Genomic DNA, 22,265 nt, shown 5'->3' with positions numbered 1-22,265 from the left:
TACATATGCACTGTGCATCAATATATCAATTAATTGCGATCAATTTAGATTTACGATAATTCAGTCGTGTGTCGTAAAAATCGAAAATCAATCAATTATTTTACGTTTATTAGCTCGATGGTTATTTTATAGTTGACTTCATTAATTAACTGATTTATATAAGCATTTCAATATCTATACGAGTTGGACGAATGCAATGCAATGCTCTTTAACTTTTTGTATTTTACCGCATATCCGTCACAGGCGTATGATTTTTCTTCTTTTTTTTTTTCTGCCTTGTTACATCTTATATATGTCATCTGTTCATTGAAAATGGATTAGTTTTATATCCGGCATATTTGGATGGGGTATATTAATTTTGAAAGAAATAAAAAAAAATTTTTACTTTGCTTTTTTATCTGATTTGACCAACCAATGGCCCCCATACATGTAGGCATGAGGTATCAAAAAGAAAAAAGGAAATGGCTTTGAGCCATTGCTGTCCCAACGCTTGTCTGCACCGAGGCTTATCTAACATCTAAATGCTTAAATGCGGGATAATCATACCCGTTACGATACAAACATACAGCCCGTACCTAGCAGTCAGGCAAGAGGGCATATTGCGCACAGTAATCAGGCGGTCAAGAAAAATCTTTAAATTGAGCGGAGAGGGAAAGTTCGACTTGAAAATGGAAGTATTTAAAACGGCGGCAAAGGTGACTGTAGTTAGACTGCTCTCAAAGGGGGTAGTAACGTGTTCGAAAACGTCATGTCTGTGTAGTGCGATGAAGGATATATGGGAGCGCTTCATGTCGAACGAATGAGAATACTGAGAAAGGTCCCTTGAAAAACTGGATTAATGCAAAAATCTCTTTACCGCGAAGATGTACTTGCCTTGGAGAAACCTACACTTGTGCACAATATATCCCACGTTAAGCACGATTCCCGAGGATAATAAGGGTGTTGGCCAACACACTTTCGTCAGCTGCGAGCACATCAATACTTTGTCACGTGTCAATTGTACTTTAATCTTGAAAAGATGTAATCGATGTAAAAGGTAGAGTGAGTGCGTCTCTCGACATTTAGAATGCACATCCTGCCCTATGAGCGTAAAGGACGGTTATCACTTCTCCGAGCATCGTGGTTCGTCGCTGTTAAAGCGTCGCTGTAGAGCGCACCTGCAGAACATAAGCAAATATTACAAAAAGAGAATTAACTACAGAAGCTTGCTTCTGAAACCGTTAATCGCGTCTTTCTTGATATTAGTTTTTCCAAACCGGAGCCGCATTTCTAACGCTTTCAATTCCCGATTGACTTTAAATTTGAACTAAAGCTTTATAGTAAATAAACCGCTTTTTTAATGGTTTATTTTAACCGTCTGATGAATATGAGTCAAAAAAGAGAAGCGAAATTACTGCTTCTGTTTATAAAGTACGACAAAAGCATTCGAAGTCCTGTAGAATAACAAATTTCGAGTTCCAATCTATAGACTTAGAGTATACATCAATATAGATTAACGAAATTTGGTTTTGTATTTTTGTTCGCCTCTTCTTTTAAGAAAAAAATTATAGGTGGAAAATATACAGACACAGCCGAATATAATTTTCGTAATTAATTTGCATTGAAGATACAAAAGGCGGTCAATAAGAATATGGAGAACTTGTTTTTACTATGCGGGTATTTTCATTTTATAAAACCATTGCAAAGAAATTTTAAGTAGGTCATTAAATGTGCGGACATGTGTAAAAAAATCGTTTCGGTAAATTAATTGATCCTTGGTCAATAAATTGGAAAAAATTAACCTGAATTTCATGCACTAAAGGTAGCATCTCTACCCTTACACATTATCCAAGCTATATAAATGTAGTAATGATGAAGCAATGTTCCCAGAATTTGTGCTGCTCTTCTTTTATTTCGCGTGCAGTAAGAAAAAAGTTTATTTTAATAGACATAATAAAAAAAATCTTAAGTTTTACGTTCTTCATTTGGCTGGAACGCTCGTTACTCTAGATCAGCGCATATTCATTATATGGCTAGCTGTGTGTGGCTATTAGTTGATAGTTTAATAAGCGCACACACACACACACACACACACACACACACACACAGCACATTTTTATTGTCGCTATAATATATTTACGACCAGTTGCTCAGAGGATGTCCTGTACGAGTGTACAAGGACACGGTTATGGTCAGCGAAAGGAAATGGGTATAATGAGATAGAATGTGGTCGCATCGTCGTTCATGGTTGATCGGGCCCAAACAATCAGATTGCGAATCGAGTACTCACTACAGCAACGGATGAAATTAAATGAAAGTAAATGAAACACTGCAATACTCCTATTCATAAGCATGGTGTCCTTTAAAACGTAAAGGTGTCTAATAATGATCCAGCTTTCTTGGTTTTGGTCTCGCATAATTAACGGTTCTTGTTCAATTGCCTCTTATCGAAGTTAATTTTTAACAGTTTGATCTTTAAGATTTTCCTCAAAGCGATACTGACGCTCTTCCTGCGCGCACTCAATAAATAAGAGACTAAATGAATTTTATAATTAATTATCTTCGCATTTTTTCTTAACTGTATACTTTAAACAGAACTGTTAAGCGAACCGACAAAAATGTCTGAAGGACAGCAGCAAACCCATAAAGTACATAACATATCATATTCTTTTTTTTTCCGGGTCAAAGATCTGGACCTTGAGAAATATTCGCTAATGAATATTTGCATAGTTCTTTAAAACACCCTAAAAAAAAGTATTTTTTAATTCAACGGATCTTATTACAATAGATGAGTGAAGGCGTTTCTTTTTCGATGTTAAACTTTTTTCGAAAATATTAATGGATTTCAATGGATTATGTTGATAAGTAATGAAACATGCAGCATATTAAAGCTTTTGATACCCTACACCATTTGTGGCACTAGACTCTATATAGGTTTTGCTAATCCATCCAACACCCAGAAACTCTTGAGATAACCTCAACTTTCCTTATTGAGCTTGTCCATCTCTCTGCCCGCTCGCGGGCCTTGTTTTCTTGTATGCAACCTATAGGTCTCAATTTTTGAGATATTTTGACGAAATTTGTTACACTGGGATATTTTCAACCAAAGACGAATACGTTTGCAAATGGTCCAGATTGCACCACTTCTTCGACCACTTCTCATGGAACTCCTCATTTTCAAAGGTCGTTCTATGAATAATTGTGGAGTGGTGTAGGATGTCTAATGGCGCACTGTGGCCCGCTACAATGTTTTCATTTGTTTTTATTCAATTGTGTGGAATAACTTCTAAGAAAAATTCCGATCTGCATACGTTTATTGCAGCGCCACTAGATATGATCACTTTTGGTGTCCACTTTGATTTAACGAGAATAACGTAATTTCAAGAATACAAGGGATGTCCGGGGAAAAAGATAAAACTTAAGTTTCGCTTTAATGTGAATATATTGTCTCGCTTATTTCCGTTTCGCTACGGTTTCAATTAGTCCGAAATAATTAATCATTATTACATAATCATTATGTCATTATAGAAGGCCTTAATTGTTTTACTTTTAATTTTCGTGATAAGCGAGTAGAGGGCAATGCTATTGCGATGTATTATGCACAATCAGTTATATACATATGAAAAAAAGAAAATATTCTTAAGTAATACGATTTTTATAAAATATTTTTTGTGTTTTCATATTTAAAGGATTTAAGAATTTACGAAGAAGAATAAATTTGAAAATTAGAAAAAAACAAAAAAACGATATCAAATATTCTCTTAGAAAAGAAGAAAAGTTTTATTCCGTGGTATGTGATTTTTCCTTTTTTATGGAGCTCATATCTGAAATGTGTGTGGATTCCTGCTGATGATGCCAACATCAATTGCTGTATGCCAGCTTGTCTTTTTATTTATTCGTTGTTATTTATTTATATTTTACTTTCGCAGCCGCACTATCGCTAATAATGAATAGAAATTTTATATTCAACTCACACATGCGTGCACAGACTTTATGCATGCAGAGGAAATGCATTTGCAATTAGGGTATATAAGCAGTCGATTATAACTATTGTACTAATTTCCTATCTCGTAAAATCGCTTTTTATGGGCACTAATAAATTATGTTTGTCGTTTTTAGTGTTAACAATAAGTGTCATAAAAAATCTCTTATATTACTTGCACAGATGATAAATAGAAGCGAATCGGAAAACCATATTCATTTTGTGGTGAATTGCTCATATACCGCCCCCCCCCCCTCCCCACTATCCCCACCGTTTTCCTTCCGAATCAAGAGGGTAGATATGAAAATTTTTAATTTTTGTCTTGTCATTGGGTCGTTGGGTACTCGTTGCCTATGTACATGTATACACAATTCTGCTTCCTTTAAATTTAAACTATCTGACATATGCATGTACTTGGATTAGCTTATGAATATATTTCGAAATTTTCAATCCTTTTCCGGTATTATTAAAAAAAAATCAATGCTCAAAGTATTGTTCACTTATCTGGAACTAGAGACAAATGCAAACAACATAAAGAATATAAAATGAAAGACTTTTAAAACTCTTTATCGGAACAAATTGAAGCGTGTGCAGAAAGACGGACGTGACTAAATTATCTTAATATAATAATATATGAGACGGAGAGTATTGCATCGTTTATTCTGGTGAGCTTCGCCTTCCCAAAAACTCCCCATGTATATCTTTGAACGTGAGCGAGAAAATTGCTTAACACATGGTCTGCCGAATATCATGCCTGAATATCGTTACTAAGTATTGCCCAGACGCGACCTTTTATTCTAAATATCATAACGGAATTTGGCAATAAAAATGATATACAATTTTAATCATAGTTATGTACATGTAGAGTGAATGAAATGAAATTATTCAAACGTATCACGAAAATCATTATCTTGTGTGATATTCTCGAATAATTCGAGAAAAAGCAATAAATTACAAAAAAAAAATGTACTGTCGGGTATGGATTTTAAAGTAGTGCACTAAACGGTCTTTCGGTATTTACTCGAAAATGAATCTAGAGAAGCTTTTACTGGCAACTTGATAATATGGTGGGAGAGAGAGAAAGAGGGAGAGAGAGAGAGAGAGAGGAAATTGACATCAATAATGTTCATTTTCAGCAAGATAGAGCTACACCGCATGTAACATCCAGTTATTGAAGCCGAATTTTTCAAATCAAGCACTTCGGACGTTGAACGGGCAATTAGCTTATGCGATTATATTCTCTGGCAGAGCTTATACAGGGTCACCCAAACACAATTGAGTCTAATGAATGTATTTCTGTACTCTGCTCTTTTAAAGCGCATACTAAAGGCATTTGCAAGGAAGGAAATTATAAAAGCTTTATGTTCATGGTGAGGCGATTTTAATTTATTAACTCATCATCAGCCGTTAGTTGGTTGAATTATAAAATTTTGAATTGGGTCCAATAATTATCAGAGTAAAGGAAAAATGTCATGCAACCCTTTCACAAAAACTTTAACATCTTCTTATTTTAAATCAAATAACTACTATATAATAATATATAGTAAATATCTTATATCATATCAAATATCCACCATTTCGATCGGTTGACTTTTTCTTATAAACTCATAATCGCTAGGATTCGTATACCAAAAACCAAGAGCCAAGTGTTTTTCATAAGCCTCTTTTAAATCCGGTTAAGCTTTTCACTATAAAGCATTTTCTCGAAACAAAAGGGTGATCGGGCGGGGAAAGGTTCGAACTAAACCGTGAAACCAGCTAAGATCCCCCTTTTTGCGGTTAATTAAAAATTTGTGTAATCGGAAATAACTCACTTACACGTTTCAAGCACATGCGTTACGGGCACTAGAGAGGACGTCTGCCCTGGTTGGAATAGCTCATGATGAATGAATTCCTTGCGAACTTACTAAGTATAAAATACAATTTTAGCAACTTCATCAAATGGATTTCATTTCCTTTCAACAGCAATACACAGATGGAACTACGGTTCTTTTACATTTTGTTTATCAGGAACTTTTGTTTGTATATGTGACGCTCACCGTCCAGCCATCAACAATGGATATGAAAAGAGATGTGTTGAGTTTCACATAATATAAAAAAAATGTGCAACGCGAGTAGATTTCGAATTCGCTCCCTCAAAAATTGCATTGCTGTTACATTTCATACGCGTCAAAGCATAGTTTGACGGGATTAGTTACTTGTCTCCCATTACTTTTAAATCTTATAACTATCTTAAATTTTCAAGTAATCGCAGAATTAGTTGTAAACGCATTGGATTAAATTTACATTTGATTTGCTGACTTAAAATGGATATCAAAAATGGCAAAATTCATCGAAGCAGTTGGAGGCAGTAGAAGAGACGGAAATAGGCGGGGTTAAATTAACAATATGAATCTATTAAGTATACCGATGTGTAGGGGAATACACCCTATTTCTGGGTGTCGCAAAATGAATAGCAAAATTTATATAATTTCCGTCTTTGTAAATGCAAAACGCTTCATAGGCATCCTTTGAGTTCGAAAACATTTACGAATAAAATATACGAGCTTACAACAGTTATATTGCATCCAAATTTTTCTAAAACTCTTTTATGTCAATTAATATTTTAGTTTGCCAGTAAACAGTTCGGAAGAACAAAATACGATTTTATTATTAAAACCCCTTATCGAACATCTAAAGCATCATCATTTTTCACAACCGAAATCAAGGCTACCTATTCTTCAACTAATGAACTTTAGTCCTAAACACAAACTCAAAATTGTTATTGTCACTGATAGTCTGTCTGATAGTTTAGAGCTATCCGGGAATCCCTCCACTTTGAGCTGGAGCCCTATTAACAAATTAAGGCACACATACCATCACAACATGCGTTGACCGAACTAAAACGCTGTGGACGCCTAATCAGTAGTAAATTATGGGAGGAAATCTACAATGTTGTCGTCAGCGCTATTTCTCTGTTAACCTTCACCTATTTCCACCATTATAGACAACAAAACTGACTGGCTAAACTTTTACTTTATTAAAAGAATCGCATTCGGAATAATTCTTTCTCCTCTCTCTCTCTCTCTCTCTCTCTCTCTCTCTCTGTATGTATTTCGTTAAATGTGAACATATCCGTGAGTTCCATAGGTCACGAAATCCAATCCACTTATATTGGCAGAAAGTTTTCAAGAATTATTTATCATTTAGCAAAGAGCGCTCGGGCCGTCATACTCTATGAGAAACGTATCTCTATACAAAGAGATTTATTATTATCGTATAATTAAAAATTATTACCTGAATTAATCTGCTGAAAATCAATTTTTTTTGCTTTAAAATTAATTTTTGCACATGAAATTTTTTCGAATGACTTTCATTAAAATACTTTTCACTACAGATCGCTGATATGTGAAATTAATTCGAAATGAAATTCATTAAAATTTTATATTCAATATTATCCATGTAAACGATAGGTTTTATGAAAACAGAAAAGCTACGAGATTAAATTGATAATAAATATAAAAACAAAAACAGAAAAAGACAACGAAACAAAAAATTCATGAAAACAATTTTTAAATGCTCACCAATTCAGATAATGTCAACAAACGAATTTAAAGACTGATTACTTAATTGACTTTAATGGCTATAAAAGCATACATATATATATCTACGAACGCGCATATCATTTTTACACCTTACTTACGCTTATGCTATATGGTATATTAAGTTTGTGCGAACGTATGTAACAGTCAGAAGGCCTTAAAGCCCACTTGTTATTATACCCCTAACTTGCCTGTCCGTCTGATGTCTGCCCGTCATGCTTTCTTATATTCAATCTATAAGTCGCCAGTTTGGAAATATTTTGCTGAAAATTAGTACAATAATGTGTGTTGACCTAAGAACGAAAGCTATTAAAAATGAAATCAGATTTAAGCACTTTTTTGATCTCTCTCCATATAACGACTTTTCAAAACTTTTCAAAAGACGCTCGCTCTCTAATAGTGCTTTGACATTTTAAATTGATATTAAATATTTGGTTCGGCCGTAGCAATTATTTGATCCCCTTGCCGTACCATCTCTCTCCTTGCCTTGACCATCTCTACGAAAACTGAATCTCTATATGGTAAAAAGATATAATTTTCAATGTTTCGGCTCGTAATAGCAAAGTGACTAAGACATTAATTTTACCGAATTTGGACCATGTAGCTATATTTTTTTTTTTGGAAATATTAAGTCTTGCATTCCAAAAAAGGCCTAATTTTTAATGCTTTGCGATGAAAGCTTGTTCATGATAATAATTTGACATAAACATTACGCGGGCAAAATTTGTACCACATGAATTTATTTCTTGGACCTCGCTGTCTATAAGATTTCTCATGAAAAGATTTTATTTTATAATATTTTATGCTGAAAATTGGTCAAATTTAGCAAAAAAATTGCCGATAAAGAGTTAGGATCACATGGATCTATTATTTAGACTCCACCATATATAGGGGTTATCATGAAAATCCTTATATGGAGAGAAAGTCTAATTTCTAGTTTTTTATGAGGAAAACTAAAAGAGTATAAATTTTATACAAAGTGAATTAAGTTTGCTTGGTTGAGATTATGTCATGTGACGTTTTGGGCATCCTCCAATATGCAGGCGTTCGTGAAAAGTAGGTTTTCGCATAAAAATAGTATGCAATCTTTTGTGTATTATTATGAAAACGAGTGAATAACTGTATTGGAGGTAATTGTGTAGGATATTGAGATAGTCGAGCCTTGCCCGACTATTATGTTCTTGTTTGTTTTGCACAAAAAATATGTCTTTATTTTTACTCTTACTATATTTTGAAACACATCGAATGTATTCATCCAATTATTCGCCTTTTATTAAATCAAAAAAAACACACACACACACACAAGAGAAAAAAAAAACTACATTTTTTATAAATTATGGGTTATCAAGTGTGTGCGCGCACACAGATACGCAATTTGTTCAGGGGTGTATAGAGTGCGGTGCACATAGCCGAATAATTGTACACACACGTGTGAATGCGCATTGCATGAGAGATTTTCTTATATGAGAATGGGATTTATGATGACATTAATATTTATTACGATATTTTTGATATGTATATATGACTCGATGTTTTGACGTTTTTATTTATTTAATATACATGTGTATTTGCAGATACATTCAAGTACCTACCATGTTTTTTTTTTTTTTTTTTGATTTTAATCACAATTAGATATGATATATTATTCTATTTACATATCATAATCTATTTTTAAAAATTTATGTACACGCAAAAACTAAATCAATAAATGAATAAAAAAAAAAAAAAAAAAACCACTATTAACCTAATATTTTCATTACAATGCCTTACACTCTTACCACGACGATGATGATGCTTATCTATTATAGCGTTCAGAAAGCAATACTTCCATTGTAAAATCGATTATTTACTTGTTTGGCAATTTGTCGTTGCATAACAGATTAACTGGGTAGCACTTATATATTTTCATTTTTTATCATCATTTGAATGCGTTCAAATTTTTGTTACAAAGAAGTTTTTTTCATGAAATTCACAAAACTGCAAGACTTTTAGAAGAGAACTTCGTATGCTTTAGGCCGTATTCTGGGCTAAAATGGGTACGATTCACCCTTAATGCCCTCTATGGTACCCTACCATAGAGAAACTACCATTCAATTATACTTAACTAAATCTCGAAGGAAGTCGGACGTATAACACATAAGAATACCTTCTATAATTGGTCACCCATTGCGAGCAGTATCTTTTGTATATCTTTTTTCTCAACACGACACAATCTGTATGGCTTTTCGGTAGTTGTTGCTGTACACAGCATCACATCGCTTAGTCCCTTTACCGAATTATTAGATGTTCTTTAATAATTACAGCAGTTTATGGGCAGCATCGATACAAATATGAACCCGCATATTAATCACAGTTCAGTAAAATATATATTGCATCGACAAAGGTTTTCTTGTGATGGTATACATCCAAAAATTATTGCATGACTCATCCTATATATAATATGTAGCCCTCTTAATTGTTGTCCCATTCAAAATGAAATAGGATGAATGATTCATTTTAATGAATTGTGTGGCATCTTGCAAGGGATAATGAGTCTCTATCTCTGTCCTTTTCGTTTTTCTTACTCTGTGCAACAAAAATGAAACTGATGTAAATTGATCAACACTTTCAAGTTCATTAATTATCTATCATAAGCATAATTATCGAAATTTCATTTTTATTACATTGAAAAAAAAATAATAATAATAATTTTTTCATAATTTAGAAAGTGATTGATTTAATTAACATAAAAGCCTTTGCAGCTATTTAATATTCCTCTTTGAACTTGCACCGCTATGTACAAGCATTCGGTGTTATTATGGTAGATGCGCAAATAAATTCTGTAAATTTTCTGAGAAAATTCAATTTATTACAAACCATTTATTGTATAGCTGTTGATTCACTTCACGACAGAATCATTGCAGTTTCTAGGAGCAATACTCATCAATATGTTTTCGCACATCTTTAAATTTTTTGTGAACTGCTGATCTGCTAAATATGAGTACATCGGTCTGAACCAGTACCAATTGAAGATTTGACAGGTCTGAAGAATAATCGTTAATCGGGAGACAAGCTCACGGTCCAACTGAAGGAGCACTTCTTTTGTTGCTTTCGCTGGAATCGAACGAACGAGCGTATGAATCATCGTTATTAAGACGAAACGAAAATGTTTTCGCAAACGTTTTCGAATTGCTTCATACTTTACTGCATATCCATTCCAAGCCAACTTCGACTTTTCCCTAGTTTTAAATGCGTATTTTTCCAGATTAACATGCAATCTCGTAGAAGCTGCGTGTTGACATCCATCTCCTTACACTTTGATGGACGCTGTGAGCGACAACTTGTGAATAACTGAATCTTATGTCGTATACGATTGAGTTTCAATTTATAGAATTTATTTATGTACCTAATGTTTACATCATTTATGATGTCAGTTATATAAAGTCTGTTTCGATGTACGTTACATTTAGCACGTTTTGAAAAAGATGCCTTTTGAAAAGCCGATTTATTCAGAACCACTTCTTGAATTGATTTAAATAAGATTGCCTCTCTGTCCGTCTGCTCGCCAGCATACTAATGTGCTCGGGCTGGAGCCCAAGAAGGAACGCTGTAGAACATTGTTTGGATAGGATCATTTTTACGATTACTTCCCATACAAAAGCTTCGTTTGAAAAATTGCTTATATGAAAAAGCTGAAATGGGTTAGGGCGTCTAAACGCCGATTAGACTGTGTTTACACATGTTATAAGTATATTGAAATAACGGGTGGAAATTGTTCCTTTCTTTTTTTCTTCTTCGTTCCGTGAGGTTCTATTTTATCCACCCAGTCAACAAGGAAAAGTGTACTAATGAGTGCATTGAAGGAACTCTGTTTCTCATTGAGCGAGATAATTCTGTTTTCTTCCAAAATGTAGATAAAAATACCGCCCATAGTACGTTTCGCAAAATTACTTTTGCCTCTGCCGGTATTAATGAAAATATTTATCTTATGTTCTGAATATAATTTTTCCTATCTATCTATCAAACAATTTAATGCGCGTTGTTAGGACCACACTTACGAACTCGGATTTTCCTAAACAGAGCAGTTAATAGTTTGCGATCAATCAGCATTTTAGCCTGTCATGGTAAAATAACGAGCCTCAACCTTAAGGAAGAAATTGAGTCGCACCTGAACTATCATAATGCTCAATCCCGTTTTCATTGTGGCCATAGCATGTCCAATCTTATGCTTAAGCAATTTTCAAACTCCTTGAAAACTCTTTGAACCCCCCTTTATTATCCAGTCGGTTCAATACTGAAATGCGTCGTCGATGACGCTGAGATTCTTTACAGACTCTTTAAATCTTTTTAATAGAAGATTGGCCTAGCTTGTTAACGTCTGAAGTCGTCTGATACCGGCACTTGATGATTGGAAAGCTTAGCGAAAGGGCAAGGTGATGTTTTAATTAATCTTTAGTCCTTTGCATGCACATGATTTGTATTAATGTATCTACGCGTGTGGGCCTACGACAGTATTGTTGCGAATTTAAATAAATAAAATAAAATTATTGAGAAATAACTCTACGCATATAGATATCTTCATCATTGTTGAACTAATTAGCATCACACGATGTACACTTCGTTTAAGGATTTAGGGCATTTTTGAAAAATTTTAAGTGATTCTGCTAGAAGTCTGTAAATAAATGCCACATTTACCTAATACCTGCCAGCTGCGATACGATACATCGCACTCGATATTATATTCCAAATACCACACATTTCATTAAGATATTTTATTGCTGATATCATGCTCTGCTTTAAACTTATGCTAAACGATTCCCTATATCATTATCTACATTAGTAAACCTATTGCATAGAAGTTATTGCGCTAACGTTTTCTAGGAGTTAATACATCATCTCCTATTTATCATCTATTATGGATTATCCGTTATCAGCATTCATTTTCCCTTGTCAACTCATAATCGTTATTTCTTAGACATTTCTCCTTTTGCTAGTTATTTATTTATTATCATTTATGTATTACTTAAGTCGGCTATAAACTTGTTACACCAAGGCAGATAACGAGAGATAAAAGAAGGAATAACATTAAAAAGTCATAACACCCAAGGAAACTTGAAAAGAATTAATTGCATTAACGTGGATTTTTCTTCTTGCCTACTATAAGATTAGGGGTATGCTTAACCTCAAACGTTCACACGTCTTTCCCAAGAACTTCTTGATGCACGCTACAATCGACCAACTTGTAGGATCAAAGATTTGCTTTAAACCGTATCATCGTCTAAGTTCACAATATTGACTAACATGAGCTCCATTTATACCATGTTTTGCAACGCACACAAGCATAAATACAAAGCTTGATAAGAAACAAAAAGAAAACGATTTTGACGATATATCTTAAGATATAAATAATACTTACGCGTACATAACTCAGTTAGCTTCGATAGATATCCAAGCGAAGGTATAATTAGTTCTAAACGAAATTGTGACTTTCCCATCTGAGCTTTCTATTTATTTCGCATCATCCAATAATACACCCTCCCATCTGTCCGTCCAACTTCATATATTTATTTAGAATTATAAAAAAAATCGTAAAACTTAAGATCAAATTTAAGAGATAGAAAAGTCAAACTTGGCACAATTACCTATGGCATTATTAACACGAGACTGTATAATCTTTGCTTGGTGTATATTTTTATACTAGCTTTTGCTAGTACTTTATGAATCTGAAATATACCAGAAAATCAATATAATATGTACACACAAGACAAAAACCAAAAAAAAAAAAAAAGAAAAAGAAAACATAACTTTCAGGAGCAAATTACCATAAAAAAGTACTAAGGGATTATAATTTTCTTAAGCTTAGGCCAAAATGCTTAGATATGGTGCCACAAACAGATATCCAGACAAATTTAAAAATGAAAGATTGAAAAAGAAAGGCAGCTAGGAATAAGAGGAAAAACAAAACAAATAACAGTGATGTTAGTTGTAATGTACGGCCGGAATCACAAATATTTTACATCACATATATGGTTTGTGAGGCTGGAGACTCTCTTCCCACTAACTCGGTGTGTTAATGGTGTTAATTCAGAAACACTCTGATACCAAATAACGTAAATGTTATTATGAATGTGCAGGAAATATGTGTAAGAACTGATATTGAAAGATAAAGAACAAGCTTTGCTTGTAATGTTTAAAACACATTTTTAACCCACTGTTAAAATCTCCACTAAGATTTGTTTATGAAATCTTACAAACACTAATGATACCCTAACCAAAATACAAAGTGAATCAATTAAAAGTGAATCAAAATTTATGCAATTTTACCTACAACTTGTCTTGAGATATATATATATATATATATACATATATAGTGAACCCATTCAGATTTCTATTGCTGCGTTACACAACAATTATATTACAGGTAGCGTACGTTTGGACAATTTTTCCAACCTTTTGAACGTAAGAACAATTTCGCTTATTCTCATCTAGTGAATTAGCAAACTTCAATGGATTTGCTTAAATGTTTTTAGGTTCAAATAAATTGTTTCGCAAGACCAAGAATTTTTCTCATAAATGCACCCATTAGAGAAATAAATATCATATATTAAGTCGGTTGACAATAAAATAATGTTTGAATTAACTCTTGCTTCCGGTTTTCTTTCTTTATGCTTGTTTTTCTATCATTGGTAATATAAACTTCTGTTTCCCGCAATTCACTCGCCTTTTAGATTTTGAATAGCATTTTTAAACATATGTTAAGTATGAGCACAGATCTATCAGATGAGATTTGAAGACACGCAATAACATGTCGGTGTAACAAGTTTGATCAACACATCTCAAAGGTTATGACCTATAGGTTGAATGCAAGACGGCAAGAGGGGCAGCAAGAGGGATAGACGGACAGACGGACAGACATGTCAATAAATCAATTCGATCGGTGTAATAAAACGTGGGTCTATCTCAACTCCTTCCATTCATATTGCATTCATGCGTACAAGCTTCATATACACTCACTCCATCCGTATCCGTATTTGGCATAAAATTGGAAAAATCCTTTGTCATCGTATTGAGTAGAGAGAAATAATGCTATAAAAGTTTTCTGCGCAATATGCAAGATATGCAACAACTTTGAGAATATACTCAGTCTTTTATGCAGAAACATGGACAAGAGCAACTGAATAAAACTATTCATCTAACTAAATCCGATAAACGCATTTAGACAAGACAAGCAGAGGGAATAATAAAAAGGAAATTGACAGGAAAATCTTAAAAAGGACAGATTAAAAGAAAACAAGTACTCGTAATTTATTATAGTTTTCGGGCAAATAATATAAAGTAAAGACTAAAATAAAACATTACCGCATATATGTCTAACTGGGGGTTGGTTATGGCAAGCTCGCACACAAATACACATAACAGCAATAACATCGGTATTGTCTTAGTTGACATGTAAAGAGATAGCTTAACATTATTTATGAAAACACAAAAAAAAAATAAATAAATAAAAAATTAAAAACAAAAAACAGAAGAGAAACTAACTACAGAAGAATGTTTATGTCAGGAATCGCACTGGATTCTTTTATTCGAATCTCTTGGTTGCACTTAATGCATTCGATTTTGGGTGGCGGGCCATTAGTTCGTTCCAGAAAAAAGAGGAGCAATGCAGATAAAAAAAACACATGACAATCATTTTCTATATCAACCAAGTCTTCGCTATCCAAGCATTGTATGATCAGATATTATCCTTTTTTTCTTTTTTTTTAGGATTCGACGCGGAAAACACTTTTCATCCAATGGTTTATTTATTAAAGTTGAATGGATTTAAATTTCTACATTAAATATCTTATTGGCGAAGAGACCGTCGATATACTAACGATAATTTGAAACGTTTTGCAATTAACACAGTGAACGTCATAACTTTGTTACAGCTGTTGTAAAGTTTAAGATATTAAAAATCACAACTTTTCAAAATCAAGTTTATACGAAAATCCGTGGCTTACCTTATCGGTATAAAACAAGATTCAAATATCCGGTGTAGTGTAAAAGTCGAAGAAACAAAACTATTCAGCCAAACTATTTTCTTTTTATCATTAACCATAGGAAATATATTTATTTTAAATTAAATTTTTACACTCTACCCTAATTGGTGTACATTAAGTATATATATGGACGTATGTAATAATCAGATGGTCTTAAGAAAGATCCAGTTTTGTTTTAATACCGACAGATTCAGAAAGATTTTATGAATCGATTGAGGTATCTCTTCATATGTCCGCCTGATGTCTGTCCATGCTTTGTTGAGTCCAATCTACGGATTGCAATTTTTGAAATATATTGACGAAATTTGTTACGCTGATGCCGTTACCGGGCCAACGATGAGCCTTATTTTAGAACAGTCGTCAGATAACAAATAAAGTAAAGCTTTTAAAATTTCTCGACAAAAACCGCTCAGTAATAACTCACACCGGGATAGGAATAAATGTCGATAAAGTTCAACATTACTTAAAACCAACTCTTAATAATCGAAATTTTCGCCATCGTTGCATACGGTCCTTTGCCTCTTATCGAGTTACTTGCTGATAACCTTGCGACAGAAATTTTTCACTTTCTAGGAAAGGTATTCATCGACCCATTTTCGCACATCTTTCGCTTTTTGTGAGCCGCTGCTTTGCTAAATATGACCTAATCGGTCTACGTCAGTGCTAGTTAGTCAGTCCAATTTTAGAATCACTTCCTTGATTGTTTTCGTTGGAGACGGGTGAATGGATCGAGTACGAATTTTGTCCATTATTAAGACTAAGATGTTTTATACAAAGTCGCGCAAACCATTTTTTAACTTTCTCACAGCTTACTGCTATCTCCACCCAAGCCAAGTTAACCATTTCCGTAGGTTCAAGTGGCTTTTTTCCACTTTAATACGGAGTGACGTAAATGATGCTTGTGAACATCCATCCCATTACAGTATGATATACACTGAACGAGAGCTGGTAAACAACTGAATTTTTGATTGCACAAGCAATAGCGGCCAAGTTACGTGCATCCAAAATATCGGAAATAACGAACGCGTCATGTACGTTTTACGAAGGAAACAATAACAATTTACAGAGTTTATTAATGCATCTAATATTCACATCATTTGTGAATAAAAAAAGTTTGCACTAACTCTGTTCGGGTGTAATGGCCTGTTATAGTCTATTACAATAGCGATCTATTCAGATTCATTTCCAGAATTATTTTAAATTCGGTAACCCTTTCTGTCTGTCTTTCTGTTCGTTTGGCTGCCTAAGGTGAACCGGCGACTTATCTAATTTAGTACACTGATGCCTTTTAGTGCAAGGGGGAAAATTGTTTAAGGCCATTCCAAGAAAAAGCATCTCTGACGATTTCGACGATTAAAGAATCCGTTGGTATAAGTGCATTGCCTCAGACAAGAAGTGATTTCAGCTGAGACTTGTGAGAAAAAATAAATAACGATAACTAAAACAAAGGAATTAACCGCATTTTCTGATCAATTCACTATGCATGCGCACATGGTAAGGTGTCTTGGCAGATGCGGACAATTGCTTTTCCTAAATGCTAAACTGTAGGTTTTAGAGGAAATGAGAAGGCAGCGTTGCCGATAATGTTTATATGAGTATAAAGCATCTGTAATCGATCATATTAAAATCATTTTATTCCAGTTACTATCCTTAAATTCTGCACAGATTATTAAATCTCTGACGCTTTATCTCCGTTATGCAATTCGCTGGGTAAACTCTGTGTTAAATCTCAGTTTACGCAAACATGAGTAAACCGTTGTTATAATGTAAATGTTATTTATATTACAAACCACATAAATAGCATGACACCGTTACGATGTTGGTCTTGTTTTTGGTTTTCCCATTTGTTGCCATATTTTTTTTCAATTTTTTTTTTTTTTTTGTCTTCATATATTCATGGTTGTGCGGTTTTTCTCGCATTAAGCCAATGAATTTAATTAATTAATATGTATGGTGTTAACATTTTTCATATGCATAAATGCATGCACGTTTACACATTCAAATGCAAAATGCACTATTATAACTCGTTTGTTCTAAGTATAAATAAAAAGCGTTTAGTTTCTACCTTTGGACTTAAGCTATGTAATTGCTTCGCAGTCAGTTCGTGCCAAGCAATAACGGCTAACCGTAGTTTTAGATTCCCTTAAACAAGAAGCAGATAAGGTAAATAAAAAGCAGAAGCGAAATATTTCCTCTCTTTGGCTGACAATTGAAGATGAAAGAAATCGTTCGATGTCTACGTATATTCTAAAAGCGGATATCATCGCGTTTTGCTTTTGCTTCCATTACTTTGCAAGCACTGAATAAAGCTATAAATAAAAATTTTACGTTGCATCAGTTCATTGGGGAAAACTGAAAGATTTGCATTTGTGTAAGAAATCAACGTTAGATTTGATTGCATCGATTACCATTCTAGATGCAAGAAAATTCTCTTCCTTTCGAATAAATCGATGTGTTAGAGGCGGCATTTAAAATTGAAGCAATAATTTTCACTGACATGTGGATTTTCATAGATAATTTCTTGTAGTTTTCTTATGCGTTCTTCTCGTTGGTATTGTTAGTCAGTGAAATTGATATATTGATTGCTTGGGAGTCAATTTTTTTAATTGTTAATACATATACATATATATATATATATATATATATATATATATTTTAATATTTTTCTTGGATCAATTGACGAAAACCTAGACGTTCAAATCTCTCCTAAACCTTAGGAATTCTTAATTCAAGAAATGTTTACTGATACTTGAATGAGTAGGCAGCCGAATACATTAACGACCGCTACACAGATGAACGAACGGATATGCTTAGCTGCATTCGGAATTTGAAAGTGGCGAAGACTTTATACACTTTTATTGGTTTTTTGAAGCTTGTTTCTGCGCGTTGTAAAGGCATTTAAAAAAAATATATAAATTTTTATACACTCTAATATTGAGTAGGCGTCGTACATTTATCTGCAAAAGACAAATTTTTTATTACTTTTAAAAAACAGAAGTTTTCTCACTTTACATAGCACTGTAGGCGTGTCCTTTGATTGATTTTTCCTATATTCAATATCAAGGAAAGCTTGCTAGCACTTCTAATCTTCCTGCCAAATTTGAAGTCAATAGCTTAATTTATGCGGCCAGAAGAACGTTTACAATAGACATTATACAGAGAGACGGACGGACAGGCTTTAATCGATTTCGAATTTTATGCTGATCAAGAATTTATATACTTTAAGAAGATCTCTGATACTTCCTTTTGGGCGTTGCAAACGTCTTGTCAAATTTAATCCACCATCTTTTGGTGATAGGTATAAACACGGCCCCTGGACCGACTTGACTAAATCGACTTTCATCGAATTTTACATTGCTGGTAAAACATATGACAACATTTTTTAAAGACAATTAGGCATTTCTTCTACTATTGCTAGCCGCCGTGACGACCCACAAAAATTTACCCTTCAAATCGAGGGGCTTCATTAAAAATTTGCACATACGAAGCATCCACAAATCGAATGTTAACAACTTTTCTGATCTTTTTTTAATCGTTTATATCGTAGTAAATAAAAATCTTCTTAAATTCGATATTTCGACTAGAGTAGTACAATGAACTATGGTAGTAAATTGGAAATGGTGTTTATAAAAATTAACTTCATAAATAGATAAAAACTATAATTACTCCACTTCCACTTCAAATACTCAACAACTTTTCTGTTACTTGGATATGGAATTCGTTTTTTATTGTTGGCTGTAGAATAAAGCATTGCTGAAAATGTTCTCAAGAGCATTTTTGAAATTTCTTAGTATATATGGATGCTTGTCATCCCTACAACGAAGCTGCCTTCGTTTAAATTTGATGCAAAAGTTAGCATCGGTGACACAACATAATATTAGATTGGCAAGAAAATAACTTTATTCGTTTATTTTGTTAATCTTTTTCTTTTGTTCACTTCTTGGCTTAGTGATTTCGTACGATTTACCAAGATGCACACGAAGCAATGTACTGTCGTAATAAAGGATAACTTGTTTGCATTATGGGTATTTTAAGGAGCTCAAAGAGATATAACCTCATCGAGCCGAAACCTTACAACATATTTGTCGCTGCAATGTACTTGTTTTGCTTCATTATTTCGCTTCGTCTTGATTGTGATCGTACTCGAATGATTTCACCGCATCTAAAGGTGCATTATGAGAAAATCTTTCTTGTGTCAAATAAAACTCTTTATATTTATGAGAAACTCATGGATTTCTTAAGATTGTTTTAAGTCAATTTGCACTTTTGATGCATATAAGATGATAGATTGAACTTGTAAACCCTCCAATCCCTAATATAATGATCAGCCAAAATTATTAGTTTAAATTATTCGATTGTTACGAAATTTATTTCATATTGATCGGGCAGAATGTACATCAATTTTGGGGAACAAATCTTCGGAATGTCAGATTTTGAATACAGTTGCAAACACTTACTTTGTTATACACTCAACAGCATTAAGTTTGCGCATCTCTTTGCGGATCTCACTAGAAAAATTTTTATTTTCATTTCTTTTTTTTTTTTTTTTTCTTTAACAATTGCTCCTAAACTAATAGCTAAATAGATAGAGGTATGCGAAACCTGCCATCAAATTATTGTAGATATGAGTGATATCATACTAGTATATCATCATGTATGTACGAATACCGTAAATCATTTTCTGCCTTCCAATCTTGCCAACCTCACTTGCACGTACCACCTGTATACTATAATAAAATTTTTATGTAAATTATACCATAAAGACTTACGGTATGTATTAACTAACTTTTTAGAGTCATTTCATGTTTTCAAAGTTGATTTTCGTTTATGTTAATCCGTCTAAGGCAAGGGTTACACGTATCAACTGTGCCCTCAAATTTATATGAAAATAATAATGAACGAACATGAGCACATTCAATTGGATTCCTTTTCCAATTCTATCTATCTTATTAAAAAGCGAAATTTCGAGAAAATGTCAAAATGATAACTCTGACAACTACATATATATATATATACACACACACATGCGTACACATACATACATACATACACATAGATATCTGCATACGTAACATAACTTTACATTGAAAACTTTGTGAGAGAAAGGAAATGAGATGTACGTACTTTAAAAGCGAATGCATTGAATGACAGCCACTTTACAGTTTTACTGTCGTAAACGTATCCAAGCGAATTTTAAAGTTTGTCATTCCTCTTATGAAATTATAATAAATTTAAATCTTTTTCGGTTCTTTAAACAAGAAAAAAAAAAAAAAACTGATTCGTATCCATATTTAATGAGTATATTTAATGTTTTTTGCATAAATGAGTTTGCTCTTCCACTCAAAATATTTCATAGGCAATAAAGTTGCGAAAAAGATAGGCTAAGTGAGCAAATTTTTGTAGCTTCTCTACTGAAGGTGTATTAACTATGTGAAATGTTTGTGCGATTAAATCAAACTTAAGTTTAGTTTTCCACGTCTTTGCCAACGAAAAAGTCTTTAGTGAGCCACAATTGGCGAACTTCTTGAGAAAAGAACGGAAGCGTATTGCATACGCTTTATTACATTAATTGATATGATTAAAGCTAATAATCGCAATATATTTAACTAATCCCAAGCGCGCATATATATTATAGTAGTGCCCATCACATGATAATTGTAATCTTCTTCTTGATCTACCTCTCCGCTATCGGATGTTAGTGGCGATACAATTTGTTATTTTATTTAGAAGTTTAAAATGATCTGCATAATCTATATATATATTGAAATATGCAACAAGAGTATGCATAAGTAGATTAGGTGGTGCTGCTTTATATTTTTAATAATTTTCAGAAAAAAAACTCTGTATTTCTTCCATTTGCTAATAAACAAACTTCCCATACTAGCTACGCACGTCCATTGGCTTATATTGCGAGGCTAAGATGCTTATTTTCTGTCTCCAACAGGACTTTCTTCGATTTTTTCTTGTAGTATGAGGAGTATGTGTTTTATACTTATTAGTAGTTCATAATCGTGCCTAATTTTTTTTTTTTTCTGTATTCTGTTTTCTGTTTCTCTGTTCTGTCAATTGTATTTTTAGTAGTCTACGATATACCCACATTTCGAAAGGTTCGTGCCTATTCACGTCAGCTTTCTTCAACGTCCATATCTTCATTGTATAGAGCCAAACAAGCTAAACGTAACATTTTCCAAACCGCACTTTAAGATTAATACCAAGTTTGTGCATCGTAAGGGCATTCGACATTTGATTTCCATTGAGAGGTCGTAGTTTTCGTTAATCCAGAAACCAAGATCTTTAAGTTTTTTTCCATGTTCTATTGGCATGTCCTGGTTTGTTGTTTTTGTAACTCTTTTGTTTTTTCTGTTAACGACTACATATATATGTAGCTTTCTTAACGTTAATTTCAGGCCCGTATGTATCGTAATAGTTATAAGAATTTTGATTTTCAGAAACCATCCCGTTATAAAGAGTCTTATATATTCTTTATCAGTTCGGTAGAATGCATAAATAAGAGAGAAGGTCAATTTTGCAATCCGCAATTAGACCTATCGCTCTATGCCACGTTTTGTGTGAAAAGTTTCGGATGAATGAAACAACAGCACCACTGTTTTTCCGGATGCGAGGAAAAGTAGCAGTGCATTACAACTGATCCTATGTTCAATTAAAAAAAAAAAAATCGCTTAATCTACTTTCCCGTATTTAGAG

General features: G+C 33.3%; 1 protein-coding gene across 22 annotated transcripts in view; it reads left to right on the top strand.

Moving 5' to 3' along the window:
* Window positions 1-22,265, top strand: part of LOC119633132 (small conductance calcium-activated potassium channel protein) — a 244,980-nt gene that overhangs the window by 148,854 nt on the left and 73,861 nt on the right. The window lies entirely within an intron of this gene.

The sequence above is a fragment of the Glossina fuscipes genome, unplaced genomic scaffold (assembly GCF_014805625.2).
Source record: "Glossina fuscipes isolate IAEA_lab_2018 unplaced genomic scaffold, Yale_Gfus_2 0, whole genome shotgun sequence".
NCBI lineage: Eukaryota > Metazoa > Arthropoda > Insecta > Diptera > Glossinidae > Glossina > Glossina fuscipes.
Note: the sequence above shows the minus strand (reverse complement) of the source record. Positions and strands in the feature narration are given on the sequence as shown.